General features: G+C 47.1%; 9 non-coding genes across 9 annotated transcripts; all 9 read left to right on the forward strand.

Moving 5' to 3' along the window:
- Positions 1–1,245: 1,245 nt before the first annotated feature.
- On the forward strand, positions 1,246–1,351 carry LOC128761331 (U6 spliceosomal RNA). Its single transcript, XR_008414990.1, has one exon. It is a non-coding gene; the product is annotated as a U6 spliceosomal RNA (small nuclear RNA).
- Positions 1,352–2,015: 664 nt separating this feature from the next.
- Positions 2,016–2,121, forward strand: LOC128761341 (U6 spliceosomal RNA). The gene has a single exon (XR_008414999.1). It is a non-coding gene; the product is annotated as a U6 spliceosomal RNA (small nuclear RNA).
- Positions 2,122–2,790: 669 nt separating this feature from the next.
- LOC128761336 (U6 spliceosomal RNA) lies at positions 2,791–2,896 on the forward strand. The gene has a single exon (XR_008414995.1). It is a non-coding gene; the product is annotated as a U6 spliceosomal RNA (small nuclear RNA).
- A 938-nt stretch (positions 2,897–3,834) lies between these two features.
- On the forward strand, positions 3,835–3,940 carry LOC128761332 (U6 spliceosomal RNA). Its single transcript, XR_008414991.1, has one exon. It is a non-coding gene; the product is annotated as a U6 spliceosomal RNA (small nuclear RNA).
- Positions 3,941–4,878: 938 nt separating this feature from the next.
- LOC128761334 (U6 spliceosomal RNA) lies at positions 4,879–4,984 on the forward strand. The gene has a single exon (XR_008414993.1). It is a non-coding gene; the product is annotated as a U6 spliceosomal RNA (small nuclear RNA).
- A 4,036-nt stretch (positions 4,985–9,020) lies between these two features.
- On the forward strand, positions 9,021–9,126 carry LOC128761339 (U6 spliceosomal RNA). Its single transcript, XR_008414997.1, has one exon. It is a non-coding gene; the product is annotated as a U6 spliceosomal RNA (small nuclear RNA).
- Positions 9,127–9,791: 665 nt separating this feature from the next.
- On the forward strand, positions 9,792–9,897 carry LOC128761342 (U6 spliceosomal RNA). The gene has a single exon (XR_008415000.1). It is a non-coding gene; the product is annotated as a U6 spliceosomal RNA (small nuclear RNA).
- Positions 9,898–10,835: 938 nt separating this feature from the next.
- LOC128761333 (U6 spliceosomal RNA) lies at positions 10,836–10,941 on the forward strand. The gene has a single exon (XR_008414992.1). It is a non-coding gene; the product is annotated as a U6 spliceosomal RNA (small nuclear RNA).
- A 938-nt stretch (positions 10,942–11,879) lies between these two features.
- On the forward strand, positions 11,880–11,985 carry LOC128761335 (U6 spliceosomal RNA). Its single transcript, XR_008414994.1, has one exon. It is a non-coding gene; the product is annotated as a U6 spliceosomal RNA (small nuclear RNA).
- Positions 11,986–13,589: the final 1,604 nt, after the last annotated feature.

Consider the following 13,589-nt stretch of genomic DNA (forward strand, 5'->3'; position numbering starts at 1 on the left):
TATGTGTAAGTAAGTACACTAAATATGGTTATTGTTTACACATTAGATCAAGAGTAATGACTCAGTTCTATTACTTCATGGGCCCCAGGTCCATTTGTTCAGGGAAAGGAGGGCTCCCAGATCATAGGTTAATAACTCCTGACTCCTCCTTTTAGAAAACTCAGTCACCCCAACGACAGCACTGTCTCAAAATGCCCAACAATGACGTGTTTTTCTAAACTAAAAAAAACAGCATAAAGTAACTTGTCTGGCGTCCTTGGACCATGTGAACGTCAAGACAAACAGCAAAATTGGCTTAAGTGCATTAGACAAATTTTTGTGAATTCTTGTAAAATTGGTCAAGATTCGACAAAACACCACTCAAAAAAAAAAGACTTGTAAACAAGTTGTCTGTCATACTTGGGCCATGTGAACAACAGGAGAAGTGACGACATGGTCTACAGTGCAAAAGTTGAATTTGAGTGACTATTTGAAATATTAGACGTGAACAACAACGACAACGTGTCAGCACCAATTATTTTAAAAAAGGATCACGGAAATGAATGTTTTATTCAAATATGTTTTTAAATTCCTTTACTTTGGTTGCTATTCTGATGGTCCAGGAATGCCAGAAAACTTGTTCTAAAATCTTTTATGGAGCTTTTCTGGCACCATCTTATGGCAGAATGTTGCAATGGCACACCCAGTGTCAGCGCCTGTTTCCAGAGCACTTTGATAATGTAAATGTAAACATGGAATTTTAGTTTTACATGTATTTTACAACATACAGCTGACCCCCACCAGAAAAAATGCAGCAACTTCAACACTAAAATGATTCTCTAATCACAAATAATTCTATCACTCATTTGTTTTCCTGATACACTGCTGTTATATTTCACTGTAGGAAGCAGCCAATCCTGGCCGGTTCCCATTCTTTGTTTGGTTGAGTCAAATGTGGAGCTCCGCCCCATCTCCAGGCTGCAGCCGGAGTAAACGGGGGAGGGGTGGCTTTGAACCAATCACGTGCACCAAGCTCTATGTGTATTTGCATATATCCCCCATGAACCTTTGCTCCGCGTTTTTAAAGTCACTGAAACTCTTTTGTTAAAAGCTAGATTGTACTTTTCATATAACTAACTACTATTCCCTGGTGGCTTTGGAGAGGTCACATAATCTGACCACTAGCAGCAAAATAGGGCGCACCATGACTCAGATGGGTGATGACAACCAGACCTACATAAGATCCTGGGAGCACATGCTCCGAGTGTAACAGTTCGCTGTTACATCAATTAAAATTGGAACGATACAGAGAAGATTAGCATGGCCCCTGCGCAAGGATGACACGCAAATTCGTGAAGCGTTCCTTATTTTAGTTACAAACCAGGACACGTCAACACAGCTTGGCTGAAATTTGCAGTGACAAAAGTGAGACTTTGTGAAGAATTCTGACTTTAATCTAGTATGACCAACTGCCTTTGATGTCATTTCTGATAAAATATCTTTACTCTCAGAAATCTTTTACTTTGAAGTAAGAATTCTAGCTCTGATCTCAAATCATTATTGTGAGAATTGGGACAAGTGAGAATTCTAATTCTTCATGAAAGTTCAGCCTAAATCAGAATTCAAACTTGCAAGGGAGAATTCTGCAGTGGCCCTAATTCCAAATGACCATACTCCTAGAATAGTCTCACCTTCTCAGTATGAGCACTGTGAACTGAATGATAGTTGTCTGAGCGCAGCAAACCCTGTTGATATTTTGGGGGAGGGGCCTATTTGTCTCAGCAGCTGGGTTTCACTCCAACAATCATCCAGCCTCTGTAATTTCACTTAACTTCATATTTCTACTAAGCTGTTCAACGAAATGACATCCATGTAGGTGCTCAATGTGTCAAAACCAATTGACAAATGGTTTCCTGCTTGGAGAGGCGGCAGAACATGGCCACTGGACCTCAAATTAGCAGCGAGTGCTGCACCATGACTCAAGGGGATGACTCCAACCACACCTATATTAAGCCTTCAGAGAGCATCTGCAAAATGTAACAGTTCGCTGTTACGTCAACTAAAATTGGAACGATACAGAGAAGATTAGCATGGCCCCTGCGCAAGGATGACACGCAAATTCGTGAAGCGTTCCTTATTTTGGTTACAAACCAGGACACCTCAACACAGCTTGGCTGAAATTTGCAGTGACAAAAGTGAGACTTTGTGAAGAATTCTGACTTTAATCTAGTATGTCCGACTGCCTTAGATGTCATTTCTGATAAATCAACTTTACTCTCAGAAATCTTTTACTTTGAAGTGAGAATTCTGCCTTTGATCTTAAATCATTATTGTGAGAATTGAGACTTACAAGTGAGAATTCTAATTCTTCATGAAAATTCAGCCTAAATCAGAATTCAGACTTGCAAGGGAGAATTCTGCAGTGGCCCTAATTCCAAATGACCATGCTCCTAGAATAGTCTCACCTTCTCAGTATGAGCACTGTGAACTGAATGATAGTTGTCTGAGCACAGCAAACCCTGTTGATAATTTCGAGGGAGGGGCCTATTTGTCTCAGCAGCTGGGTTTCACTCCAACAATCATCCAGCCTCTGTAATTTCACTTAACTTCATATTTCTACTAAGCTGTTCAACGAAATGACATCCATGTAGGTGCTCAATGTGTCAAAACCAATTAGGAAATGGTTTCCTGCTTGGAGAAGTGGCAGAACATGGCCACTGGACCTCAAATCAGCAGTGAGTGCTGCACCATGACTCAAGGGGATGACTCCAACCACACCTATATTAAGCCTTCAAAGAGCATCTGGTAAATGTAACAGTTCGCTGTTACATCAACTAAAATTGGAACGATACAGAGAAGATTAGCATGGCCCCTGCGCAAGGATGACACGCAAATTCGTGAAGCGTTCCTTATTTTGGTTACAAACCAGGACACGTCAACACAGCTTGGCTGAAATTTGCAGTGACAAAAGTGAGAATTTGTGAAGAATTCTGACTTTAATCTAGTATGTCCGACTGCCTTTGATGTCATTTCTGATAAATCAACTTTACTCTCAGAAATCTTTTACTTTGAAGTGAGAATTCTGCCTTTGATCTTAAATCCTTATTGTGAGAATTGAGACAAGTGAGAATTCAAATTCTCCATGAAAGTTCAGCCTAAATCAGAATTCAGACTTCAATTCCTTTACTATTGTTGCTATACTGATGGTCCAGGAATGCCAGAAAACTTGTTTTAAAATCTTTTATGGAGCTTTTCTGGCACCATCTTATGGCAGAATGTTGCAATGGCACACCCAGTGTCAGCGCCTGTTTCCAGAGCAATTTGATAATGTAAATGTAAACATGGATTTTTAGTTTTACATGTATTTTACAACATACAGCTGACCCCCACCAGAAAAAATGCAGCAACTTCAACACTAAAATGATTCTCTAATCACAAATAATTCTATCACTCATTTGTTTTCCTGATACACTGCTGTTATATTTCACTGTAGGAAGTCGCCAATCCTGGCCAGTTCCCATTCTTTGTTTGGTTGAGTCAAATGTGGAGCTCCGCCCCATCTCCAGGCTGCAGCCGGAGTAAACGGGGGAGGGGTGGCTTTTAACCAATCACGTGCACCAAGATCTATGTGTATTTGCATATATCCCCCATGAACCTTTGCTCCGCGTTTTTAAAGTCACTGAAACTCTTTTGTTAAAAGCTAGATTGTACTTTTCATATAACTAACTACTATTCCCTGGTGGCTTTGGAGAGGTCACATAATCTGACCACTAGCAGCAAAATAGGGCGCACCATGACTCAGATGGATGATGACAACCAGACCTACATAAGATCCTGGGAGCACATGCTCTGAGTGTAACAGTTCGCTGTTACATCAATTAAAATTGGAACGATACAGAGAAGATTAGCATGGCCCCTGCGCAAGGATGACACGCAAATTCGTGAAGCGTTCCTTATTTTAGTTACAAACCAAGACACGTCAACACAGCTTGGCTGAAATTTGCAGTGACAAAAGTGAGAATTTGTGAAGAATTCTGACTTTAATCTAGTATGTCCGACTGCCTTTGATGTCATTTCTGATAAATCAACTTTACTCTCAGAAATCTTTTACTTTGAAGTGAGAATTCTGCCTTTGATCTTAAATCCTTATTGTGAGAATTGAGACAAGTGAGAATTCAAATTCTCCATGAAAGTTCAGCCTAAATCAGAATTCAGACTTCAATTCCTTTACTATTGTTGCTATACTGATGGTCCAGGAATGCCAGAAAACTTGTTTTAAAATCTTTTATGGAGCTTTTCTGGCACCATCTTATGGCAGAATGTTGCAATGGCACACCCAGTGTCAGCGCCTGTTTCCAGAGCAATTTGATAATGTAAATGTAAACATGGATTTTTAGTTTTACATGTATTTTACAACATACAGCTGACCCCCACCAGAAAAAATGCAGCAACTTCAACACTAAAATGATTCTCTAATCACAAATAATTCTATCACTCATTTGTTTTCCTGATACACTGCTGTTATATTTCACTGTAGGAAGTCGCCAATCCTGGCCAGTTCCCATTCTTTGTTTGGTTGAGTCAAATGTGGAGCTCCGCCCCATCTCCAGGCTGCAGCCGGAGTAAACGGGGGAGGGGTGGCTTTTAACCAATCACGTGCACCAAGATCTATGTGTATTTGCATATATCCCCCATGAACCTTTGCTCCGCGTTTTTAAAGTCACTGAAACTCTTTTGTTAAAAGCTAGATTGTACTTTTCATATAACTAACTACTATTCCCTGGTGGCTTTGGAGAGGTCACATAATCTGACCACTAGCAGCAAAATAGGGCGCACCATGACTCAGATGGATGATGACAACCAGACCTACATAAGATCCTGGGAGCACATGCTCTGAGTGTAACAGTTCGCTGTTACATCAATTAAAATTGGAACGATACAGAGAAGATTAGCATGGCCCCTGCGCAAGGATGACACGCAAATTCGTGAAGCGTTCCTTATTTTGGTTACAAACCAAGACACGTCAACACAGCTTGGCTGAAATTTGCAGTGACAAAAGTGAGACTTTGTGAAGAATTCTGACTTTAATCTAGTATGACCAACTGCCTTTGATGTCATTTCAGATAAAATATCTTTACTCTCAGAAATCTTTTACTTTGAAGTGAGAATTCTGGCTCTGATCTCAAATCATTATTGTGAAAATTAAGACTTACAAGTGAGAATTCTAATTCTTCATGAGAATTCAGCCTAAATCAGAATTCAGACTTGCAAGGGAGAATTCTGCAGTGGCCTTCACCTTCACCTTCACCTTCTTCTGCCGCTTATCCGGGGTCGGGTCGCGGAGGCAGCATTCGGAGCAAGGAAGCCCAAACTTCCCGGTCCGCACAAACCTCCTCCAGCTCCTCCCGGGGGATCCCGAGGCGTTCCCAGGCCAGACCGGAGACATAATCTCTCCAGCGAGTCCTGGGTCTTCCCCGGGGTCTCCTCCCGGTAGGACATGCCCGGAACACCTCCCCAGGGAGGCGTCCAGGGGGCATCCGGATCAGATGCCCGAGCCACCTCAGCTGGTTCCTCTCGATGTGGAGGAGCAGCGGCTCCACCCCGAGCTCCTCCCGGATGACCGAGCTCCTCACCCTATCTCTAAGGGTGCGCCCAGCCACCCTGCGGAGGAAACTCATCTCAGCCGCTTGTATCCGCGATCTCATCCTTTCGGTCACTACCCAAAGCTCGTGACCATAGGTGAGGGTGGGAACGTAGATCGATCGGTAAATCGAGAGCTTCGTCTTGTGACTCAGCTCTCTCTTCACCACGACGGTCCGATACAGCGACCGCATCACTGCCGCCGCTGCACCAACCCGTCTATCAATCTCACGCTCCCTTTTTCCCTCACTCGAGAACAAGACCCCGAGATACTTAAACTCCGCCACTTGAGGCAAGACCTCTCCACCAACCTGGAGAGAGCAAACCACCGTGTTCCGGTCGAGAACCATGGCCTCAGACTTGGAGGTGCTGATCCTCATCCCGGCCGCTTCACACTCGGCTGCAAACCGACCCAGCGCATGCTGAAGGTCCCGGTCCGATGAGGCCAGCAGAACAACATCGTCCGCAAATAGCAGAGATGAAATTCTGTGGTTCCCGAACCGGATCCCCTCCGCCCCCTGGCTACGCCTAGAAATTCTGTCCATAAAAGTGATGAACAGAACCGGTGACAAAGGGCAGCCCTGGCGGAGACCAACATGCACCGGGAACAGGTCTGATTTCCTGCCGGCAATGCGAACCATGCTCCTGCTCCGGTCATACAAGGAGCGGACAGCCCCTAGCAGAGGGTCCCGCACCCCATATTCCCGGAGCACCCCCCACAGGACATCGCGAGGGACACGGTCGAACGCCTTCTCCAAATCCACAAAGCACATGTGGACTGGTTGGGCGAACTCCCATGAACCCTCGAGCACCCGGTGGAGGGTATAGAGCTGGTCCAGTGTTCCACGACCGGGACGAAAACCACACTGTTCCTCCTGGATCAGAGGTTCGACTATTGGCCGAAGTCTCCTCTCTAGTACCCTGGAATAGACTTTTCCAGGGAGGCTGAGGAGTGTGATCCCCCTATAGTTGGAACACACCCTCCGGTCCCCTTTCTTAAACAGGGGGACCACCACCCCGGTCTGCCAATCCAGAGGCACTGTCCTCGACTGCCACGCGATGTTGCAGAGACGTGTCAGCCACGACAGCCCTACAACATCCAGGGATTTCAGATACTCCGGACGGATCTCATCCACTCCCGGGGCCCTACCACCGAGGAGCTTACGAACAACCTCGGTGACTTCGGCCCGGGTGATGAGAGAGCCATCCGAGTCCTCAGTCCCCGCTTCCTGAGTGGAAGACGTGACGACGGGATTGAGGAGACCCTCGAAGTATTCTTTCCACCGCCCGACAACATCACCAGTCGAGGTCAGCAGTCTCCCACCCTCGCTGTAAACAGCACTGGTGAGGCACTGCTTCCCCCTTCTGAGTCGACGGACGGTTTGCCAGAACTTCTTCGAGGCCGACCAATAGTCCTCCTCCATGGCCTCTCCGAACTCCTCCCAGACCCGAGTTTTTGCCTCCAAGACTGCACGGGAAGCGGCACGCCTGGCCTGCCGGTACACGTCAGCTGCCTCAGGAGTCCCACAGGCCATCAAGACCCGATAGGACTCCTTCTTCAGCCTGACGGCATCCCTTACTTTCGGTGTCCACCACCGGGTTCGGGGATTGCCGCCGCGACAGGCACCGGAGACCTTGCGACCACAACTGCGTGCAGCCGCACTGACAATGGAGGAGGAGAACATGGACCACTCAGACTCCATGTCACCTACCTCCCTCGGGATCTGGGAGAAACTCTCCCGAAGGTGGGAGTTAAAGACCCCACTGACAGTGGGTTCCGCCAGGCGTTCCCAGCAGACCCTCACAATACGTTTGGGCCTGCCCGGTCTGACCGGCTTCCTCCCCTGCCAGCGGATCGCACTCACCACCAGGTGGTGATCGGTTGACAGCTCTGCCCCTCTCTTCACCCGAGTGTCCGAGACACGTGGCCGAAGGTCAGATGACACGATCACAAAGTCTATCATAGACCTCCGGCCAAGGGTGTCCTGGTGCCATGAGCACTTATGGACACCCTTGTGCTCAAACATGGTGTTCGTTATGGACAAACTGTGGGTGGCACAGAAGTCCAGTAATAGAACACCGCTCGGGTTCAGATCGGGTAGGCCGTTCTTCCCAATCACGCCCCTCCAGGTCTTGCTGTCATTGCCCACGTGGGCGTTGAAGTCTCCCAGTAGAACAATGGAGTCCCCGGTTGGGGCACTGTCGAGTACCCCTCCCAGTGACTCCAAGAAAGCCGGGTAGTCTACACTGCTGTTCGGCCCGTAAGCCGCAACCGCTGTGAGACACCTGTCCCCAACCCGTAGGCGTAGGGACGCGACCCTCTCGTTCACCGGGGTAAACCCCAACACGAAGCTGCAGAGCTGCGGGGCTATGAGCAAGCCTACGCCAGCCCGCCGCCTCTCCCCGCGGACAACTCCAGAAAAGTAGAGGGTCCAGCCTTTCTCAAGGAGTTGGGTTCCAGAGCCCAGGCTGTGCGTGGAGGAGAGCCCGACTATATCTAGCCGGTACCTCTCAACCTCCTGCACAAGCTCAGGCTCTTTCCCCCCCAGCGAAGTGACATTCCATGTCCCAAGAGCCAGAGAATGTCCACACGAACCAGGTCGTCGGGCCCCCCGGCCCCGACTGCCACCTAGTTCTCTATGCACCCGACCCCTATGACTCCCTCTGTGGGTGGTGGGTCCGCAGGAGGGACGGCCCATGTCGTTCGTTCGGGCTTGGCCCGGCCGGGCCCCATGGGCAGAGGCCCGGCCACCAGGCGCTCGCATTCGAGCCCCAACCCCAGGCCTGGCTCCAGGGTGGGGCCCCGGCTGCGCCATGCCGGGCGACGTCACGGTCCTTGATGTTTTTGGTTTTGTCATCGGGGCTTCTGAACTGCTCTTAGTCTGACCCGTCACCTAGGACCTGTTTGCCATGGGAGACCCTACCAGGAGCATAACGCCCCCGACAACATAGCTCCTAGGATCATTCAAGGTACACAAACTCCCCCACCACGATAAGGTTGCAGTTCCAGGAGTGGCCCTAATTCCAAATGACCATGCTCCTAGAATAGTCTCACCTTCTCAGTATGAGCACTGTGAACTGAATGATAGTTGTCTGAGCGCAGCAAACCCTGTTGATATTTTGGGGGAGGGGCCTATTTGTCTCAGCAGCTGGGTTACACTCCAGTAATCATCCAGCCTCTGTAGTTTCCACTTAACTTCATATTTCCACTGAGCTGTTCAACAAAATGACAACCATGTAGGTGCTCAATGTGTCAAAACCAATTGAGAAATGATTTCCTGCTTGGAGAGGCGGCAGAACATGGCCACTGGACCTCAAATCAGCAGTGAGTGCTGCACCATGACTCAAGGGGATGACTCCAGCCACACCTATATTAAGCCTTCAGAGAGCATCTGCTAAATGTAACAGTTCGCTGTTACATCAACTAAAATTGGAACGATACAGAGAAGATTAGCATGGCCCCTGCGCAAGGATGACACGCAAATTCGTGAAGCGTTCCTTATTTTGGTTACAAACCAGGACACGTCAACACAGCTTGGCTGAAATTTGCAGTGACAAAAGTGAGAATTTGTGAAGAATTCTGACTTTAATCTAGTATGACCGACTGCCTTTGATGTCATTTCTGATAAAATATCTTTACTCTCAGAAATCTTTTACTTTGAAGCAAGAATTCTGGCTCTGATCTCAAATCATTATTGTGAGAATTGGGACAAGTGAGAATTCTAATTCTTCATGAAAATTCAGCCTAAATCAGAATTCAGACTTGCAAGGGAGAATTCTGCAGTGGCCCTAATTCCAAATGACCATGCTCCTAGAATAGTCTCACCTTCTCGGTGTGAGCACTGTGAACTGAATGATAGTTGTCTGAGCACAGCAAACCCTGTTGATAATTTCGAGGGAGGGGCCTATTTGTCTCAGCAGCTGGGTTTTACTCCAACAATCATCCAGCCTCTGTAATTTCACTTAACTTCATATTTCTACTAAGCTGTTCAACGAAATGACATCCATGTAGGTGCTCAATGTGTCAAAACCAATTAGGAAATGGTTTCCTGCTTGGAGAGGCGGCAGAACATGGCCACTGGACCTCAAATCAGCAGTGAGTGCTGCACCATGACTCAAGGGGATGACTCCAACCACACCTATATTAAGCCTTCAGAGAGCATATTCTGAACGTAACAGTTCGCTGTTACGTCAACTAAAATTGGAACGATACAGAGAAGATTAGCATGGCCCCTGCGCAAGGATGACACGCAAATTCGTGAAGCGTTCCTTATTTTGGTTACAAACCAGGACACGTCAACACAGCTTGGCTGAAATTTGCAGTGACAAAAGTGAGAATTTGTGAAGAATTCTGACTTTAATCTAGTATGTCCGACTGCCTTTGATGTCATTTCTGATAAATCAACTTTACTCTCAGAAATCTTTTACTTTGAAGTGAGAATTCTGCCTTTGATCTTAAATCCTTATTGTGAGAATTGAGACAAGTGAGAATTCAAATTCTCCATGAAAGTTCAGCCTAAATCAGAATTCAGACTTCAATTCCTTTACTATTGTTGCTATACTGATGGTCCAGGAATGCCAGAAAACTTGTTTTAAAATCTTTTATGGAGCTTTTCTGGCACCATCTTATGGCAGAATGTTGCAATGGCACACCCAGTGTCAGCGCCTGTTTCCAGAGCAATTTGATAATGTAAATGTAAACATGGATTTTTAGTTTTACATGTATTTTACAACATACAGCTGACCCCCACCAGAAAAAATGCAGCAACTTCAACACTAAAATGATTCTCTAATCACAAATAATTCTATCACTCATTTGTTTTCCTGATACACTGCTGTTATATTTCACTGTAGGAAGTCGCCAATCCTGGCCAGTTCCCATTCTTTGTTTGGTTGAGTCAAATGTGGAGCTCCGCCCCATCTCCAGGCTGCAGCCGGAGTAAACGGGGGAGGGGTGGCTTTTAACCAATCACGTGCACCAAGATCTATGTGTATTTGCATATATCCCCCATGAACCTTTGCTCCGCGTTTTTAAAGTCACTGAAACTCTTTTGTTAAAAGCTAGATTGTACTTTTCATATAACTAACTACTATTCCCTGGTGGCTTTGGAGAGGTCACATAATCTGACCACTAGCAGCAAAATAGGGCGCACCATGACTCAGATGGATGATGACAACCAGACCTACATAAGATCCTGGGAGCACATGCTCTGAGTGTAACAGTTCGCTGTTACATCAATTAAAATTGGAACGATACAGAGAAGATTAGCATGGCCCCTGCGCAAGGATGACACGCAAATTCGTGAAGCGTTCCTTATTTTAGTTACAAACCAAGACACGTCAACACAGCTTGGCTGAAATTTGCAGTGACAAAAGTGAGAATTTGTGAAGAATTCTGACTTTAATCTAGTATGTCCGACTGCCTTTGATGTCATTTCTGATAAATCAACTTTACTCTCAGAAATCTTTTACTTTGAAGTGAGAATTCTGCCTTTGATCTTAAATCCTTATTGTGAGAATTGAGACAAGTGAGAATTCAAATTCTCCATGAAAGTTCAGCCTAAATCAGAATTCAGACTTCAATTCCTTTACTATTGTTGCTATACTGATGGTCCAGGAATGCCAGAAAACTTGTTTTAAAATCTTTTATGGAGCTTTTCTGGCACCATCTTATGGCAGAATGTTGCAATGGCACACCCAGTGTCAGCGCCTGTTTCCAGAGCAATTTGATAATGTAAATGTAAACATGGATTTTTAGTTTTACATGTATTTTACAACATACAGCTGACCCCCACCAGAAAAAATGCAGCAACTTCAACACTAAAATGATTCTCTAATCACAAATAATTCTATCACTCATTTGTTTTCCTGATACACTGCTGTTATATTTCACTGTAGGAAGTCGCCAATCCTGGCCAGTTCCCATTCTTTGTTTGGTTGAGTCAAATGTGGAGCTCCGCCCCATCTCCAGGCTGCAGCCGGAGTAAACGGGGGAGGGGTGGCTTTTAACCAATCACGTGCACCAAGATCTATGTGTATTTGCATATATCCCCCATGAACCTTTGCTCCGCGTTTTTAAAGTCACTGAAACTCTTTTGTTAAAAGCTAGATTGTACTTTTCATATAACTAACTACTATTCCCTGGTGGCTTTGGAGAGGTCACATAATCTGACCACTAGCAGCAAAATAGGGCGCACCATGACTCAGATGGATGATGACAACCAGACCTACATAAGATCCTGGGAGCACATGCTCTGAGTGTAACAGTTCGCTGTTACATCAATTAAAATTGGAACGATACAGAGAAGATTAGCATGGCCCCTGCGCAAGGATGACACGCAAATTCGTGAAGCGTTCCTTATTTTGGTTACAAACCAAGACACGTCAACACAGCTTGGCTGAAATTTGCAGTGACAAAAGTGAGACTTTGTGAAGAATTCTGACTTTAATCTAGTATGACCAACTGCCTTTGATGTCATTTCAGATAAAATATCTTTACTCTCAGAAATCTTTTACTTTGAAGTGAGAATTCTGGCTCTGATCTCAAATCATTATTGTGAAAATTAAGACTTACAAGTGAGAATTCTAATTCTTCATGAGAATTCAGCCTAAATCAGAATTCAGACTTGCAAGGGAGAATTCTGCAGTGGCCTTCACCTTCACCTTCACCTTCTTCTGCCGCTTATCCGGGGTCGGGTCGCGGAGGCAGCATTCGGAGCAAGGAAGCCCAAACTTCCCGGTCCGCACAAACCTCCTCCAGCTCCTCCCGGGGGATCCCGAGGCGTTCCCAGGCCAGACCGGAGACATAATCTCTCCAGCGAGTCCTGGGTCTTCCCCGGGGTCTCCTCCCGGTAGGACATGCCCGGAACACCTCCCCAGGGAGGCGTCCAGGGGGCATCCGGATCAGATGCCCGAGCCACCTCAGCTGGTTCCTCTCGATGTGGAGGAGCAGCGGCTCCACCCCGAGCTCCTCCCGGATGACCGAGCTCCTCACCCTATCTCTAAGGGTGCGCCCAGCCACCCTGCGGAGGAAACTCATCTCAGCCGCTTGTATCCGCGATCTCATCCTTTCGGTCACTACCCAAAGCTCGTGACCATAGGTGAGGGTGGGAACGTAGATCGATCGGTAAATCGAGAGCTTCGTCTTGTGACTCAGCTCTCTCTTCACCACGACGGTCCGATACAGCGACCGCATCACTGCCGCCGCTGCACCAACCCGTCTATCAATCTCACGCTCCCTTTTTCCCTCACTCGAGAACAAGACCCCGAGATACTTAAACTCCGCCACTTGAGGCAAGACCTCTCCACCAACCTGGAGAGAGCAAACCACCGTGTTCCGGTCGAGAACCATGGCCTCAGACTTGGAGGTGCTGATCCTCATCCCGGCCGCTTCACACTCGGCTGCAAACCGACCCAGCGCATGCTGAAGGTCCCGGTCCGATGAGGCCAGCAGAACAACATCGTCCGCAAATAGCAGAGATGAAATTCTGTGGTTCCCGAACCGGATCCCCTCCGCCCCCTGGCTACGCCTAGAAATTCTGTCCATAAAAGTGATGAACAGAACCGGTGACAAAGGGCAGCCCTGGCGGAGACCAACATGCACCGGGAACAGGTCTGATTTCCTGCCGGCAATGCGAACCATGCTCCTGCTCCGGTCATACAAGGAGCGGACAGCCCCTAGCAGAGGGTCCCGCACCCCATATTCCCGGAGCACCCCCCACAGGACATCGCGAGGGACACGGTCGAACGCCTTCTCCAAATCCACAAAGCACATGTGGACTGGTTGGGCGAACTCCCATGAACCCTCGAGCACCCGGTGGAGGGTATAGAGCTGGTCCAGTGTTCCACGACCGGGACGAAAACCACACTGTTCCTCCTGGATCAGAGGTTCGACTATTGGCCGAAGTCTCCTCTCTAGTACCCTGGAATAGACTTTTCCAGGGAGGCTGAGGAGTGTGATCCCCCTATAG

Source organism: Synchiropus splendidus, chromosome 6 (assembly GCF_027744825.2).
Source record: "Synchiropus splendidus isolate RoL2022-P1 chromosome 6, RoL_Sspl_1.0, whole genome shotgun sequence".
NCBI classification, from domain to species: Eukaryota; Metazoa; Chordata; class Actinopteri; order Syngnathiformes; family Callionymidae; genus Synchiropus; species Synchiropus splendidus.